The following is a 17,850-nucleotide window of genomic DNA, read 5'->3' on the forward strand; positions in this document are numbered from 1 at the left end:
AACTGGAACAGGGGCTGTCCCCGAGCCTGTGGCCTGCCTGCCTGTGGATCCCACACCCCTAAAAGGACCACTTTGTCTTCCTCAGTGGGAGAAGATGCACCTGGTTTTTGCAGCAACTTGGTGTGTGTGTGTGTGTGTGTGTGTGTGTGTGTGTGTGTGTGTGTGTGTGTGTTAGTGGGAGGGGTGACACCCAGAGGGGGCTTCCCCTTCTCAAAAGAGAAAGGGAAGGTGGAATGGGGAGTTGGGGGAGGACTTGCATGAGGGGCTACTGGGAGGAGAGGGGGCTGATATGGAGATGTAAAGTGAAAATAATTAAAAGATTTGATGACTTCATGTCATGAGTTATATTTTAAAAACAAAACAAACCTACCTTGCCTCATTTACTTTGAGTAGCACTAATGGTGGTCCAACTGCCTGTGCTCAAGAGCATCACACTCTCCACTGCGTCTTTAATCAAATGTGGTCAGAATATGCTCAGAACATGTGATAGTTGATTCAGAGGTGGACTCGCCTGGACTAAGAGAGGCCCAGATGGCTGGTAGATCTTTTTGAGGATGCCTGTGAGGGTGTTTCCAAGAGAGATCAGCACTTGATTTAGTAGACTGGGTGAGGAAGATAGGACCTCACCAGTGTGAGTGGGCACCACCCATCTGTTCAGAGACTAGATATAGCAGAGGAGAAGTGTGGATTCAGTGGTTCTGTGTTTCTCTGGGAGCATCTGTCTTCTGCCCTTGACGTCACTCCTTGTTCTTAGGCTTCCAGACTTAGACTGACACCTATACTACTGGCTTTTCTGGGCATCCAGCATTCAGCAGATCATGAAATTTCCTGGCCTCCATAAGGTATCTAGTGTGTGTGTGTGTGTGTGTGTGTGTGTGTGTGTGTGTGTGTGTGTGTGTTCTATTTCTCTAGAAAACCTTTACTAACACATATGCATGTATCAAAAAGCTGTCCAGAGGTATGATAAAACAGCTTTAATTTTTTTAGACATTTTGCATTTAGTAATGTTGCTGATAAACTAAGAAAGCCTCTATGTCCTCAGAAATTAAGAAGTCCATTTTGAAATATCTCTAAGATCATAATTTCCTATTTATAATTTTATTTTTAAAAATATAAAGAGACTCTCCTCTTCAAAGTTCCATTCAAGAACTATACTGTGATTATAAGTGATCAGATTTATCTGTAGTCACTTTCAGGAGATAGCATCTCTATTTCTGAGGGGGTGGTGGTGGTGGTGAAGAGACAAAGAAAGGTGAAAGGGAAGAATTGAGAAATTCCACCCAGAGAAAATTTGCCAGTCTCTGATTGCATCTTACCTGTTTTTTGGATGCCAGAAAATTCTTCTTCGATATTCAGATGTTTTCGGTTAGTTTCAATGGAGTTTTAAGCTTTAATTAAGGCATTTTATACACATAGATAGTGTGAAGGTACCATAAAAATGGAGAATGAGGCCCTTGCATATTATAAACATATTTAAATCATGTCATCATAAAGACCATAGTCTGTTTACTTCCTTTAGGGAAACAAACAAACAAACAAACAAAAACAACAACAACAACAGAGATTGTACATCCTTCCAACCAACTGCTTAAAATTCTCCCAGCACAATATTAATCTTACTGGGTTTTCCTGTCCCCAGCATTATATGACCTTTTAGTATTTTTAGCCTGATAACCGGCCATCGCTCTCTAACGGCTCATGAAGAACTGTGTTGAGTCTGTCCACATGGCAGATTTACTTGTAGCCACAGAACCCAGCTATTACTGCAGACACACTTCTTCTTTTGTCTGAAGACGTACATGGACATGCAAATGCATCTATTCGGGGTCACTTTCATGGGGCACTGGTGTTTATATAAGCGGAGCTCAGCACAGCACAGAGCAAACACAAGCACTTCACCCAGGGAGCGCCAGGCTCCATTAACCACTTGAAATCCCTGGAGGGAAATGTCGTTTCATTAGGAGGCCTCTTGGCTGCTAATCAAGGACTTTCCATTTCCTTAAGCATATTGATTTGGGAACAACTTTCCTTTTCTGAAACACAAACAGTCCAAGAAGAAGCACTTTCAGAAGGCTCACCTAGAGAACCTGATTTTCTTGGGTAAATGGAAGAGTGGTAAAATCATCTAGGATTCAGGCAGGATGAAAAACCTGGGTCTTCTCTCTCATGAGATGTCACTGACCACACTGAATCCTTTCTAAGTCTGAGTGGCCATTGAAGCCCCCGTCATCTCTGAGCACTGTATCCGTGAGCCTTGCAGAAGTGATTTACATGCGGAATAACACCGGGTCACTGTTAAGGTACCATTTAGACTTGGCCTTTTGCAGTAAGTTATAGCTGATATCAAAAGACAACCAGGCACCATTTTTGGTTGCTTGGTTGGTAGGATGAATCACACTACATTTTAATGTGCCTTTGTAATTCTAGGCACATAGTCAATACTTAGTAAACATAAGTGAAATATGAACCTCAGTATGCGACACTGTAATGTCTATCCAAATTTAGCTCTCCTTAAAAAAAATAAAAACAAAGTTAAATGAACACCAGGACACAAAGCAGTGTATACCTCACAGGACTTTCTACTACTCTTTTAATCTAATATCCATCTAATCATCTTTTTAAAATGATTTTCAAAGAATCTATTTTAATGAAAGTGTTTATTATTTATGCGTACACACATATACATGTGCATGTTCCTCTGAATGTTATAAGCAGTTGTGGGCTACCATAGGTGGTTACTGGACAAGAATAACAAAGCTCTTAACCACTGAGGTATGTCTCTAACACTTAACTCTTACTCTTAAGCAGAGTGGTCTTAGTCTAGAATAAAAAGAAGTGTCATGTATCACAAAGATCATAGGACTCACGATCAGGCTGGGTTCAAACTCTGTCCCCTCCCACATAGCCACCTGATCTGGCCATGTTACTGTGACCATTCAGTTTTAGCCTTCTCCACAGATTCCCAAGAATAGCATCTGAAAATTGTCAATAGGTCAAGATATGTAGCCTGTGGGTTTCCACTTTCTTCCAGTAAATTCCTAATCAAACCAGTCTAAATTGTGGCAAAATAGAAAGTAAGATTATGCGTTAATATCCTGAGGCCATTGTTTGGCTTGTGGAATCTGTACAGTAGGAGTGATTGGTTCCTTCCACCAGATTCTACACTTGTCCCACTCTTTCATAACCACAGGTAAAATTTTTGTAATCTTGGCAAAATTAGGAATTAATTGATTCTTAATTAATTAATGTTTTTTAACTTTGGAGACTACCATTATTACTCTTCTCCCTCGCCACAATGATCCAACACTGCCATTTAAAACACCCTTGAATACACACACCTTCACCTTTCCCACTGTTACCTTTTCCCCATTTTCCTCTTATGTGTTGAGAATAGAGATCCCATGGTAAAATCAAGTACTTAATATTTATTGGGAAGCATTTCATATTTCCTCCCTTCTGGATCCATAAATTGCCTTTTATCCAGGGTCAACATGAAAAACGGTGGGTAGTAGGCAAGCCCACAGTGTACCATTAAGGGAGATCCTCGAAAGGACTGTAAAGAAGCCCAGGCCACTATGATGAATAAGATGAAAATATGCCATAAACAGAAAGGTAGACAATTCTACCAAAAGAATTAATTGGCTTCATGAAGAGTATTGGTGAAATAGTCAAGATAAAAGAAAGCGATCATTTTCATGTTCTTGTGACATGCTCATCTACTTCTTATCATAAAAGCCAAAGAAGGCTGAAGGCTTCAAGAGGAGTCTACATAGTCATAACTCTTTCTAGTGATACTTGGAAGAAATTATTAGTTCTGGAAATTTAGTCTTTTTCTACTTGATAAGATGAGTCTATTTATACCTTATAATGAACTCACAGAGTTTTGGTGAACCCAAAAGACTAATGGGGATAAACATGAAAAAATAGGACAGGGAATTGCAATTAAAACAATAAATCAACTTATCTTTATTGTCTGCAAGGAGGTTTCTCTCAAGAGTTTAAAAACACACAGTATAGGCTGTAATAGGATTTTCAGAAAAACTGTAAAAATAGAACTTGTTAATGAACTGTTGTTTCTTGCTACTCATGTAGCTGGAAAGCAGACACCTTCAGTGGCCATTTTACCCCCAAGAGATAAGATTCAGATGTTTGCACATCATTCTCAATTCTTCCAAGGTTTTGTTCTACATCCTACCCCTCTTGAAACCCTCCCTCTATTTCCTGCACCTTCCACACATCCTAAATAGGCCAATCTTGTACAACTCTGGATTCTTCAAGTATTCCTGCCTTAACTGATTGTGCTTCCTTGCCAGGAATCCCTGGTTTTCCCTCTGTAGGGTGACCATATGGCCATTTTATTCTAAAAACATCTCCAGATTGACTGGTTTTATGGATACTGCCTGGATCTTCTGATTTGCATATCTATACCCTAGATGTTATTTTCTTTACCTGTCAGTCATCTCTGATAGGTTGACAGCCATTTTTAAAATCCAGTTGTCTTGCTAGTACCTGGGACATGGGTAACCCATAAAGGATAGAGAGGGGAGATTGGAGATGAAAAAAATGTGGCTACTCAACAAAACCTAAGGTGCTGTTGGCTGTTATTTCCAAAAACAGGTGCTCAAGATAATGAACCAGTAACGAAGCAAATGCTGTCAGTCATGCAGAAAGATGACAGAGAGAAAATGACATCTAGTCAGTAAAAATTTAACCATATGCTAAGGAAACTTTCATAATGTATTAACTTTTTCCCTCCCTTTAGAGGTTACTTGAAGGGACACCATAAATAAAAGGTCAATGGTGATTTTATAAGCATTATCGAATTCTGGGAAACTTTCCACTGAACGTGAAATAGGATGAGAAGAAAACACTGAGCAGATAGATGAAGAACAAGACACAGAAGAAAAGTGGCTCGTGAATAAGGAAGCAGCTGCTGAATGCGTGAGATCCAGACTATACCAGGCATTGGATGAGGGACTCTGAGAATGTTTTTCTTCTTGATATTTTCAGAGCAAGATAAAATAGTAAACAAACTAGGTATCAATAATTGCAGATAAGAGGAAAGTCAGGGAAAGCATAGTGTGCTGGGTACTGTACTGTAGAGGGTAACAGAGGCTGCGCTATTGTGGTACCAGTTTTCCTGGTTAGATGAAGCCTTCCAAAGAGAGAGCATTAATTCCAAGGTCTCGCTGAGTGGAGGAGCCCTGAGGACTTGGAGAAAAATCTTTAGAGCAGGTGGAATGTGTCAGAGTCCCTGAGATGAGAGTTACTGTATCTGTGAGACCCAAAAGAAGTCCATGTGGAGGAGACACGGAACAGGAACCACACCCATAATGAGCATAGAGAAGCAGAGCAAAGGCAGCCAGGCAATGATTTAGAGGTCATGAAAACGGATCTGATTTATACTTGATACAGAATGCTTTGCCCGCTGTGTGGCAGATACTTGGTAATGGGGCAGTGATTTGATGCAGGGCAGTGAGGGCAGTTACCTGAATGAGGGATGGTGGTGTCATGAGTCAGATCTTGGCAGTGGAGAGAAGAGAATTGCAATTACAGTGATTATTTGGCTACAGACTGTGGAAAGGAATGTAATTTCCATAAATGTAAAAATCGAGCAGAAAACTGTGGCTATCCAAGGAATGGTGCGGGATAAAAGTTCGGTGCAATGGCAGCATGGGGGTGAATGGGAACTGGGCAGGGACTGCAAATGAGGTCAGAAGGGGCCAGGTCATGCAAAGTCAGGTTGCACAGAGCCTTCGTCATCGGCCACTGAGTGGTCATTGAGGTTAGATGTGCAAAAGTGACATCATGCATCTCAGTCTGCATTATCTTTCAGACCAGTACAAAGCAGTCCCTGAAAGGTCCTCAGCTCACTGCCATGGCCACAGAACTTCCCAGGGGGTCTCCTGGCTTAACACAGAGTGCATGCAGATCCCTCCTATGACTGTGGTAGCAGCTGACCTTACACATGAACAATTGCGAGCAGTCCTCTCTCCCTCATTGAAACCTTATCTATTGAAGGCAGCATGGGGATCTCCACATCCACATCCTTTATCCACAATGTGCAAGAAACACTTATTGTTTCCTCAGATGGCTTTGCCTTGTGATGGATCTTTTTCATCGTGGGAAGGTTTAAGGAAGCTACCTCTTCTTCCTCCTGCCTTTCGTCATCCTCAGGCCCCACTCCTGTTTTCCCTGCCAAGGCACTGCAGTAAAAATATGCGAAGTTAAGTTCATGATGTCACTTTTAAGACTATAAACACACACACACACACACACACACACACACAAACACACACACACACCAGGAAAACAGTGGGGTGAGACATAATAGCTAAAAGATCTCCTGTGGATTAATGGATCTTATTCTGCAACAGTCCACGATTAGAATAAATGACCAACCCTTCCACATGACATCTGTGTTTACACATTAGAGGTTTTAAACATTTTTGAAAATAAAGAGCACTAGGCTAGGCTAGCAATGATGAGCTATTCCTCTTTTAACACTGTGTGTAATCTGAATAACAATAGGCCATGATGGAGAGACTATAGTTGCCAGCAGTCTGCCCAATACAGTGATGGAAAGGCAGATAAAAATATTGTACAGGGGGCTGGGGATTTAGCTCAGTGGTAGAGCGCTTGCCTAGGAAGCGCAAGGCCCTGGGTTCGGTCCCCAGCTCCGTAAAAAAAAGAACCAAAAAAAAAAAATATTGTACAGTCCTAGGAGCTTATGTTAATGAAGTTGAGGAGAGAGATAATCAGAGCTCGGACCATTGCAATAAGATGCAAAGTCTCTCTATTACCATTTCATGCCGAGATCCGCCATTATCTGTAACCCACCACACTGCCAGCTAATTCTTATGCAGAAGTCCACATTAGAAGTATGCTCCTTTCTTTTCCCTATGGACAGTGGGGTTTTTTTGTTTGTTTGTTTGTTTGTTTGTTTTTTTAAATAGAGAGTATATCTTTTTAGTTTGTAAATAGAGGATAGGAGTTAGATTCGTAAACACTAGTATGACAAAATAAGACTACATTCTCATTTTCAGGCTTCTTATTATACCAGGGTCCAAAACTCATTTATCATTCTTACTGAGACTTGAATCCTCAATTCATTTAAATGCTACCTTTAGTAGATTTTTAGTCAGAATTCAGCCCAGAAAACACAGTTGAGGGCTGTAGTTTATAGATACGTGCCTCCTCAGTCGTTAATTTTCACACTTATCAGCCTATCAAATGTTACTGTGAATTAAATGTCAAGTTACTGTGAATTAAATGTCAAGACCTCTTCAGCACAGGCTTTTTTTTTTTTTTTTTTTTTTTTTGGTTCTTTTTTTCGGAGCTGGGGACCGAACCCAGGGCCTTGCGCTTCCTAGGCAAGCGCTCTACCACTGAGCTAAATCCCCAGCCCCCAGCACAGGCTTTTTATTGTACCTATTTTAGTGTGATTGTTCCATTTAGCTTGGCTCTGTTCAACAAAGTTCGTCTAGCTGGCTGTGACATGAGCTTAAAGACAGATGTTTCTCCAGGAGCACAGATTAGCCCTGACAAAGCCCTGAACAGCCACGGGTTGTACATGTTTTCCGTCTTCCTCATTTTTGCTCCACAAGATAAGGCGAGGTATGCGGTGGGAGGCTCCTGGGTTACAGTTAATTTTAACCCCCATATCAATAAGGAAAGGTCTTTTCAAGTTATAAAAAGTGTGCCATTATTGTTATCAGCCGGAGAGAATGAGGTCATCGTTCTCACAACGGTGAAAAACAGGCATGTAACAGAAGGACGAGAGAACACCTCAGGCTGGAGAAACATCTCCTGCACCCAGCGAGACACTTTTGGACATAAGCAAGATCAAGTCCAGTGCGCAATGTTCTCTTCAACATTAAAGTCAAAGAAAGAGACTCACAGCTGGGCCTCAGAGACCTGGTTTGTTACTTGCTTGGTGATAATTGATTTGTGACTTCTACGAAGCATAAAAATTAGGACAGACATCCATCCAATTTTGTTATCATATTTAAAGATTTAAAATTATCAACTCACCCCTGGATTGGCTATATCAATATAGTTTGTAGGGTTTGGGAATCAGGAACAGACATTTACTGGAAGAACATTATTTGGTAGGAGTAAATGAGTAATCAGAGGAAGAGGGCAGTGGATAAGGAGTTAGGAGGAAGAGTTTCACAGGAGCTGATATTCCTTGGCTGTAGATAAATTGATCGCCTTGCTCTGCCCAACCCACCTTGCACATTTCCCGCCTCCTCTGATGGAAGGTTGGCTCAGATATTATCTGGGAATCTTTAGGTTCTGCATTCTTCCGCCTTTGATGTGGTTGCCAAGATGGAATCATTTCAAATTCCTTTTATATTTCAAAGAGACTATTTCACATAAGTTTAATTATCAACCTCAAACTCATGTGATCGAAACTCAGGAGAGACAGTAACAATAATAACACAAGAGCCATTCCTCGGCAGGAGGACAAGAGAGGGACTAAATCCCACTGGAGCCCTCAGTTCACGCTGCTCTGGTCACCTTTCATACTGTCTAGTACCCTCACACTTACCAGGTGAGTTCTCCAGTACTGAAATTAACCTTTGTGGGTGTTGCAGTGCCGTACACGAAGCCCAGATGGAAACTCACCGGCTTAACTGTTTTTGATTGTTTTCTCTCTCTCCAGATCCAGTAAAGATAATAACAGAAATCAACGAAACCCTTAGAGGGGTTGAGACCTAAGGTACCTAAGCCACGCTCTGCAGATCACATTTTAAGTGTTTACCACAGGACCTCGCTAGTGACTCCAGACATCTTCCACATCACAGCTCTAAAAGTTTTCCTTCTAGGTCAAGCACTTCTTGTTTCTTCACTCTTTCCAATGTGACCTTTGGTGCCATTTTCCAAGAGCCCCAGTTAAATGTGACACCAAAAAGTTTTGAAGTTTGCTCTATTTTTTTTTTTTGGTCATATAATATATAAATTCAACGTTCCTCTTTTTCTTTGTTTTCATTGTTGGGGGGAGGTGTGTCAGTGGTAGTGAGTTGGGGGGTCACCCTCAGCCCTTCTGTATTCTTGAGCTGTATCTCCAGCCTTTCCAGATCTTTCCTGGATGACATAATTTTTCATGTCTTTTATGTGGTGATTATTATTTCAGTGGTTAACAAATTTGTCTCTAAGGTACAAACTGTCCAGAGACAGTTTCAAGTGACGTGACCTAACTGGGTCCTTAGCCATGTACATTCTTGAACTCTCACCCAGGAAATGCTGGTCACGATCTGTACAAATGGTCAAGGGACAGGACTGAACTCCTGGAAAGCCTTGAATATGTTGTCATATCTGAGAGGAGTTTTGCTGGTTCTTTCCACATACACCTCACCCCCATTTTATAATCACTGAACTGCTTTCTGGAGGTGAGAAATGAGGCTGCACTACCCTCCAGTTGGCGATTTGAGATATTGGTTACCATTACCAGGGAGTAGCTGAGGAGAGCTGCTGTTGTGTGAATAACAGTCTGGACACAAAACAGGCCAATGTCCCCAGCTTGCAGCAAACAAACCACAGTCACGCTTACTAGGAAGCCACCAAGGAGAACTTTCCAAAATTGGATTTCATTTCACTTCTAACTCAATTACGTGAAAATTACTAATTGTTCCCAACAAACTTAATTAAAATAAATTACTTTGGCTCAGCAATGGGTTTGGCTTAAATGGAACTGCCCATTGATGAAAAACAGGTAGATGCTAATACAGATACACATGTACATAGCTTGACTTTAAGAGAACTGTGAGGCAGTTCACGGTCACTATTTCCCTTCTTTCCTTGTTTCATTATGTATACTAGAGACGGCAACAAATCCAATTAGCTTCTGTGTCTGCTGTTTCAATTCATTTTCACGCATTTCATTTAAGTAATAGGAAGAGTCAATTTTTTTCTCACCTTCTGTCTTTTCTTCTATCCTGAAACTCTCAGTTCACAACTATGTAATGCATTCTACTTGCTGGCAAATGCATTTGTTTCCCATCTTGCCAACAGTCAGCTAGAAAGCCCCGCATGAGACACTGAGTCTTGCTTCTCAGTCTGAGTACGGCGTATGGACTTGATGAATGAACGATCATTTGTTAATCTGCAAAGCTATGTTCAGGAATGGTTCACTGAAAGAGTTGCCAGTTTGGAAACAATGGAGCCAGGACTCTGGGTCTTGAGATAGTAACATCAGCAGCCTCCTCACAAGGAATAATGTCTTCAGGTGTTCAGTGCGCAATGGAACACTACAGGTCTGTTTTCAAGGTAAACAGAGTCTTTCTTCTAAATCGACTTTAACTAACCTAAATTCTAAGTTATGCAAAGAGAGCTAAAAAATGTATCAGGAGCCCAGGGGTTATTATGTCATTACTATAAGATTTATATGCAATCTTTCATTTCCTTTATAAACAACATCGTAGGTTGGCAGAAATGTTTACATCTCTCTTCTGTTTGTCAACTTAAATTTGACTCAGACCTTTGGGCTGGTAGGAAATGCAGCCTCAGTTACCATTTCCTTCAGTGAGAACATTCCTTTGTGCAAGGGCTTTAGGATGTTTCTAGGCCCAGAAGTCCTGAAGGAGGCTTAGCACTGGTACAAATGCAACCCACTACCAGCCGTTTCTATGTTTGACTTCAGGTATAGAGACTCCTTTTGCTACACTTGGGGTCTGGGAGTCTCTGATGAGGCTGGGGTATTTGTATATTGGCCAACTCTCACAAGTCATACCAACTCTACAAAGCACTCACAGGACGTGGACCTACTGCCTCCTCTGGGTCTTAGTTTCTGGGAAATCACTATCTTAAGGCAGCCAGAGGCCAAATCCTTTCTCCCTCTCTTTCAGAACACCAGCCTAATCTTAATTCCCTTTAGCCTTTTGCCACAGTTTGGATCTGGAAGTTTCATTCGTTGAAATCACGTTCCATAGAGTAGTTTTTTTGGGAATATAGTAGAATCTTTACAAGGTGGAACCAAGTGTCAGGAAGATAACTCACTAGGGTTGTGCTCTTGAAGGGACATTGGTATCTGGCTCTTCCTCTGTCTCTCTTTGCTTACCTGCGCCAAGAAGTTAAATTTATTCCAACACACACTCCCACTATGATGTAACTCCTCACTTCAGGTCCCAGACAACGTAGTCAATAAAGCATGCACTGAAATCCCTAAAACTCCAAGCTAAATAAATTTTTTCTTATAGTTTGATTGTTCAGATATTTTTAGTAGCAACAGAAAACTGACTAACAGATACCACCCTAAAAGACACAAAGCAAGCACCCCTTTACTTCTTCAAGGAAGTAAAAACAGAAGAATAGTAAAGCAAATATTGAAAGCTTCTATTCCTGCAAGGCAATGTTTACAGTAGTATTTCAGGTAAAGAGGATTGGCATTGGGTTGAGGAACAGGGATAGAGAAAAAAAATCATACAGAGAAATTAGCATTTAAACAAAGTACGTCATCACTATTACATGCCTTTGTTTTACTTTTAAAAACATTAGTGTGTGCTCGCCCCTAGAAGCACTGCACTTGTGGCTGCTGTGTCACATGTGTGTCAGTAGGTGGCAGAGAGGAGAGAGGCTACGTCTAGGCTCAGTGTTCTGACCTCTGAATATATGAATGATTAGTAACCTAACATTTCTTGAAAAAGAGGAAGCCTGAGAGGCCAGCAGCAAGGGGCCTCTGGGCAGAGAGCTATCCTGAGATGACCACCAGTACATTGATTGTAGCACGGCCTGGCTAGGCTCCTGGTAGGGAATGAGCTGGAGTCCAGATGAACCTGGCCTGGGACCATGACCCTAGGCAGGAGTGAGCCTGAGACAGATGACCCTTCTGTGGTGTCACGGGGTAGGCCCAGGCAAGGAGTGAGCCTGAGATAACCTCTAGTCTGGTGACACAGGACCCTCACAGGAAACTAGCCAGAAATGACCATAAATCAGAGTTCCACACAATCCTTGGGGAGCAGACCATGCCTGAGATGACCCTACCTTAAGTCACAAGTAGGGCATAGCACCCCTGAGTCCAGACTCTCAGAATACGGGCACAAGGAGGAGAGGCCATACTGGAGGATAGTCTGATCTGAGTAACTGGTGATACTGACATCCCTGGCCTAGGCTGCCACCTATGAATATGTTGATGTCTGAGGGCTGTGCAGAACTGGCCCCAGCCCAACATCTCCATCAATGAGTGCTGGAGTGCATGAAAGGGCATGTCTTACATATCCCAAACAACAAGATCTCCATGAGACAGGACAACAACAGGATATCTGAGAGGAGTCCCAGTGAGATTCTGGTATTAATAGAGTAGCAGAAGCCAGAGGCCTCATACCAGACCAATGAGTCATTGCAGAGAACATTTGCAAGCAAAGAAGTGTGGACAAATGGGTAGACTGTGGGTGCCACAGCTTCCACAATAAGATTTTCCCTCTCTCTCTTGGCAGGGAGGTTGCAGTGGTGGAGGGTGGGTATGAGGGGAAGGAGAGAGGAGTGCAGCTGGGGTGAATGATGTGAAATTCACAAAGAACCAATAAATTTAGTGTGAATGTGTATGTGTGTGTGTGTGTGTGTGTGTGTGTGTATGTGTGTGTGTGTGTGTGTGTGTGTTATAGGGAAGGAGTACGTGTATGTGTGTGCTACAAAGTACATGTGGAGGAGTTAATTTGCCAGTTTGCCAGAATGAATTCTCTTCTCCCATCATGCGGATCCTAAGGATCAAACCCTGGTCTTTAGGCTCAACAACGGGAATCTTTATCTGCTGACTCATCTCACTGGTCCTACTATTAAATATCTTGATTGTTGGCCATCTTCTTTGAACCATCACCTATTGTATTTTTTGTTTATGCTTAACTCTCCCTATAAAAAGAGGTTAGTGAAATAGAGAAAAGCAAAAGATGCCTGGCAAAACTAATTGGCCTGAAATTTGTGCCCAGAGTAAGAGTACACTGCATTGTGTGCAAAGCGCTATTTCTGCATCTGCGCAGAAACCCCTGGTCATGGACAGAGCTTGGACAACTTGCCAGATATAAATCTGATGTTCACTCAAGATAGCAGGGTGTTCTGCTTCTAGTCCAGTGAGACTGAAAACAAAAGACAGCTGATTCTATAGCACCATCTGACCAGAATGACAGAATTTTACTTCAAAAGAACAAATGACTCTGATGTTGTTTTTAAACTTCCCTCTGAAACTTCACAAGCCAGGTCTCCATTTTCTATATTCTGTACTGCTCTCAATATTCCTCCTCCTCCCCTTCTTCCTCTTCCTCCTCCTCACCCTCATTCTCTCCTTCTTCCTCATCCTTTCCCTCATTCTCTTCTTCCTCTTCCTCGTCCTCTTCTGCATCCTCTTCTTCCTCCTCCTCTCCTTCCTCCTCCTCTTCCTCGTCCTCTTCCTCGTCCTCTTCTTCCTCCTCCTCTCCTTCCTCTTCCTCTTCCTCCTTCTCTTCCTCTTCCGCCTCTTCTTCTGAGACAGGGTCTCTCTGTGTGTTCCAGATGCTGTCGAACTCACTTGGCTTCAAACTCAGAGATCCTCCTGTCTCAGCCTCTGTGTGCTGGGATTGAAAGTGTGCCACCACTTTCCAGCTCTAAACATTTATATCTTCCAAGTCCCAAAAGAGCGTCCCACCTAGCTCTTGACACTAGGGGGTTTTCTAGCCCAAACTTCTAGAATCTTTTCACAATTTTACCCCAAACATGGTCATGTCTACCACAGTGCTACCTCACCCACTATGCCAGTACCAACTTGTCTTTGTTAGGGTTTCTTTTTCTGCAGTGAAACACCATAACTGAAAAGCAAGTTGGGAAGGGAAGAGTTTATTTGGTTTACTCTTCGTTGTAGTCCATCACTGAAGGAAGCTAGAACAGGAATCAAACAGGAAGGAACCTGCAGGCAGGAGCTGATGCAGAGGCCATGGAGGGGTGCTGCTTACTGGCTTGCTCCTAATGGCTTGCTCAGCTTGCTTTCTTATAGAACCCAGGTCACCAGCTTGGGGATGGTACTACCCACACTGGGATGAATCCTTTTCCATCAATCACTAGCGAGGAAATGCTTGACAGGCTTGCCTACAGACCACTCTTATAGACACATTTTCTCAATCAAGGTCCACTCACAGGCAGATTTGAACATCTCTGAAGGGCCTAACATATCATCCCATCCTAGACTCCTATCCTGCTGTTCTGCCATCCTGGGTACCTCCCCTCACATGTAGCTCATGTAGGTTGGCTGCTGGATCCTCAGTTGTCACCTCCATGTTCCAGGAGAGAAGAAAGAGGAAGCAGATACAGCCAAGCACATCCCAACAGCGTTGAAGGATGCTGGTGTTTCATTGACCCAAACTGGCCACAGCAGAGCTACAACACGGAGTATTTGCTTGGACATGATGTCTTATCCAATGGACATGGGTTTCTTTTATCAGGCACAAAAGACTGGATGTTAGGTGGGCAATTTAGAAGGGTTGGCATAGTCACCAGGCAGGAAGTGAAGTCTCATGGGTAAATCCATGGAGTTCGAAATCACTAAGCCACGGTTTTCTTTTTGGTTCGGCAATTTGTAGTGTTTCTAAGCTTCAAAACAAAGAATTTTGTTTTGTTTTGTTTTTTCCTCTAGTTCAAGAGAATGGATTTATTGGAGGGAACATGTCAAAAGTGTCACTTTATCAACATTTCTAAAATAAAAGATAACTTTAAATCACATGGGTCCTTTTAGGTTTACAAGTCTGAGAGAAATTAAAAGTTGAACACTTTTTCCTAAAATGTTTCCTGAGAGAATAAAAGATTTCATTGAACGTATCATAAATTAGATATGTAATAATCATAATTTACCACTATAATAATTAACACTACTAGCAATCAGTACATTCTCAAACTTTTCACCCATTGTTTGGTCTGGATTTCCACTTTTAGGTGTCTTTCATCTGTTTGTCTTTGAGACCAAGTCTCATGTAGTGCAGGCTGGCCTTGAACTCACTTTGTAGCTGAAACTGGTTTTGAACCCTTGATCCTCATGCCTTCCCCAGTGCTGGAATTACAGGTTCTCGTCACCATGCCTGGCCTCTAAGTGTCCTTTAATTGAAGAAATATATAATTGTGATTGTGTAGACTCCGTGGCTACTATATAGACTCTGCATATTTTAAATGGACATCAATAAGAATCTAACTTCCTTGCACAGCAGAATTGCCAGGTACTTGAAATCTTCAGGAGATAAAAGATGCAATCTCACAAAATACTGCCTGCCCCACATGGTCTCACAGAAAACCTTCTGCCCCTGCACCCTGTGTCTTTTTTGTTCACAACCCAGTATGGGCTTCTAACTCTTTTCTTTTCTTTTTTTTTTTTTTTTTTTTTTTTTTTTTTTTTTTTTTTGGTTCTTTTTTTCCGGAGCTGGGGACCGAACCCAGGGCCTTGCGCTTCCTAGGCAAGCGCTCTACCACTTAGCTAAATCCCCAACCTGGCTTCTAACTCTTTATCCCAACAAAGAAGATTCCTTCAAAATAACTGAAAGCCACAACCTCTTTTCAGTATTATGTTTCAAACGTTTTCGTCTCTGATCTCATTTGAACTCTGGTCACAATGACTATGTCTTGAGACCAAGCTGCTGGCCACATCAGAGGGCTCTTTCTAGCAAGTTTCTGAGGTCAGTGTGAACTGCACGGATCTCTCAGGGAGAAAGCACAGCACACTTTTACTCATGGGTACCTTCTGCACTGGATCATCCTCTTCTGATGCTTAAGATCCTGAGAGCGGCCTGATGAGGGTGGGTACCAGGTCTGTCAGGGTACATTAAGAATCCATGTTCGATTGAGCATATTTGTCTGTCTTCTTTATGTAAGAAGGTGTTGATGAAAGACTTGCTCTAGCAAATATTAAGGAGTGAAGAATCCTCAGGACTTAATAAATAGAAAGCCTAACCCATTCAAAACCTAGCCCATTCCTGAAACACCCTGTGCAACTGGTCTAGACATCGTGGCAGTGGTGGAGAAAATGAAGCAAAGAGGCATTGACCTTTCTTTAAGTTTCGTCATATGCACCTTGGGGATAAGTAGACTTTGGCTGTGTTTTAGGGAGTCGGAGAATGTAAATTCCCAGAGTGAAAGTTAATGTGATTATCAGAAAAGCAATTTGTGAGTGTACAATCTTTGAATCAGGAAAACCATGCATAGGTTTTTCTTCATGATACGATAACATAGATGTGCCATATACATTCCCCCAAATGTAATTTATGTTGCAACATGGGTCTAATATGATAGTGTAAGAGCCTTTAGCAGGTGATGTACAGACTTAGGGTCCCTGCCAAAGACAGTAGAGCCGCAGTCAGGCTTCCAGGGCCACGAGGCATTTCCTGACTCATTAGGATGCGTAGCTCCCCAGTACTGAGCCTGACTGCCTGGATCTTTTTTATATCGCTTTGTGCAAATCTTAGTCCATGCTATCCTCCTATGCTGGTTACAAGGACTTGGTGTATATGTGGGTAGAACCTCATTCTCAACATGATTGCTAAGTTGTTTTTAATCCTATAGTAAAAAAAAAAAAAGGCCTAGTTTGAGTATGCAAAAATGGGGCTACTGAGATAGATCACATAATGCATGCAAAATCTTGGCTTCGGTCTCCAGCACATAGACCAAAACAACTGAAACAAACAAACAAACATCCTCGGTGATAGTAAAAGAGAGAGAAGAACAGGGTAAGGGAGGGAAGTAAAGAGGAATAAAAATGAGATATAATATATTGAGTTTCTAAGGGCAAAGATGTCCTTAATCAGTTCTTGAGTGAACTCCATGTCCCATTGGGCCCTCTTTCCCTGTTCATGTAACCCATGGCCCAGTGAAACAAGCCACAGCAGATTTTGGAAGTACATATTACACGGTGATCTAAAGACTGTTCGTTTATTGATATGTGCATGTTAATTCAGTTTAAATGAAAATTCAAGGCAAATACTAACCCAGATAGGGTGTTGGAACTATAAACTACATTAACAGTCCTCTCTTGTTTGAGATAACCTACCTATGGCCTCACCACACTGAAATCTAAGAACTAGAAAATATGCCGAGGTGGTTAAACTAACAAGTAACTGCGTTAAGTGGTTAACTGTTGCAGCTGTAGTTGTAGTTTGTAGTTTATGTTCCGTGGGGAAATGTAACGAGTCACCAGTGAGAGATCCACTTCGATACAAGAATAAAGTGATAGCACACAGAATTGTTATTTCTTTTTAAAAGGCTTCCTGGGGGTAGAAATAGACAGCTGTTATATTGTCATAACTACCCACAAAAAAGGGTCAAAATGTAACCTATTACTACAATTTGCAATCTATTAAAAACATTAGCTTTAAATTTAAAGGGTGGTGGCCTTTCCAAAAAGCTTCAGGGCAATCTTTGTTAAAAGGTTCAAGATAAATATGAAAATGAAAATTTATGTAATTAGGCTGTTTTCAAGAAACCAATTTTAACAATTTGGTTCATTTTCATATCATTTCAAGCATCATTTCTCATGGACTATTCATGATGAACCAACACCTAGTATCATACACATTTAGCATAATTACTACAATACAACTCTCTTAGGGCTGGGGAAAATGCCTCAGTGGGTGTTGGCTGAGCAACCACAAGGATTCTGAGATCCCTCGAACCTACATAAAAGCTGGGAGTGTTAGTATGTGCCTGTAACCACAGAGCTGGAAGGCAACAAAATAGGTAGGTCCCTGGGACTGGTTGCCCAGCTAGTCTAGCCAAAATAGCTAGCTTTGGGTTCAGGAAGAGATCTTGTCCTAAAAATTAATATGCAAAATACTAGAAGAAAAAATACATTCACACAGACAGACAGATACACAAACACAGATACACACACACACACACACACACACA

The 17,850-nt window shown here is 41.7% G+C and overlaps 1 protein-coding gene and 1 non-coding gene across 1 annotated transcript; both read left to right on the forward strand.

Moving 5' to 3' along the window:
- Erich1 (glutamate-rich 1) overlaps window positions 1-17,850 on the forward strand; it is a gene marked incomplete at its 5' end in the record, with an annotated part of 52,793,804 nt that overhangs the window by 23,896,186 nt on the left and 28,879,768 nt on the right.
- Window positions 11,506-11,637, forward strand: LOC120097598 (small nucleolar RNA SNORA17). Its single transcript, XR_015640557.1, has one exon. It is a non-coding gene; the product is annotated as a small nucleolar RNA SNORA17 (small nucleolar RNA).

The sequence above is a fragment of the Rattus norvegicus genome, chromosome 16 (genome assembly GCF_021556685.1).
Source record: "Rattus norvegicus strain SHRSP/BbbUtx chromosome 16, alternate assembly SHRSP_T2T, whole genome shotgun sequence".
Classification (NCBI taxonomy): domain Eukaryota; kingdom Metazoa; phylum Chordata; class Mammalia; order Rodentia; family Muridae; genus Rattus; species Rattus norvegicus.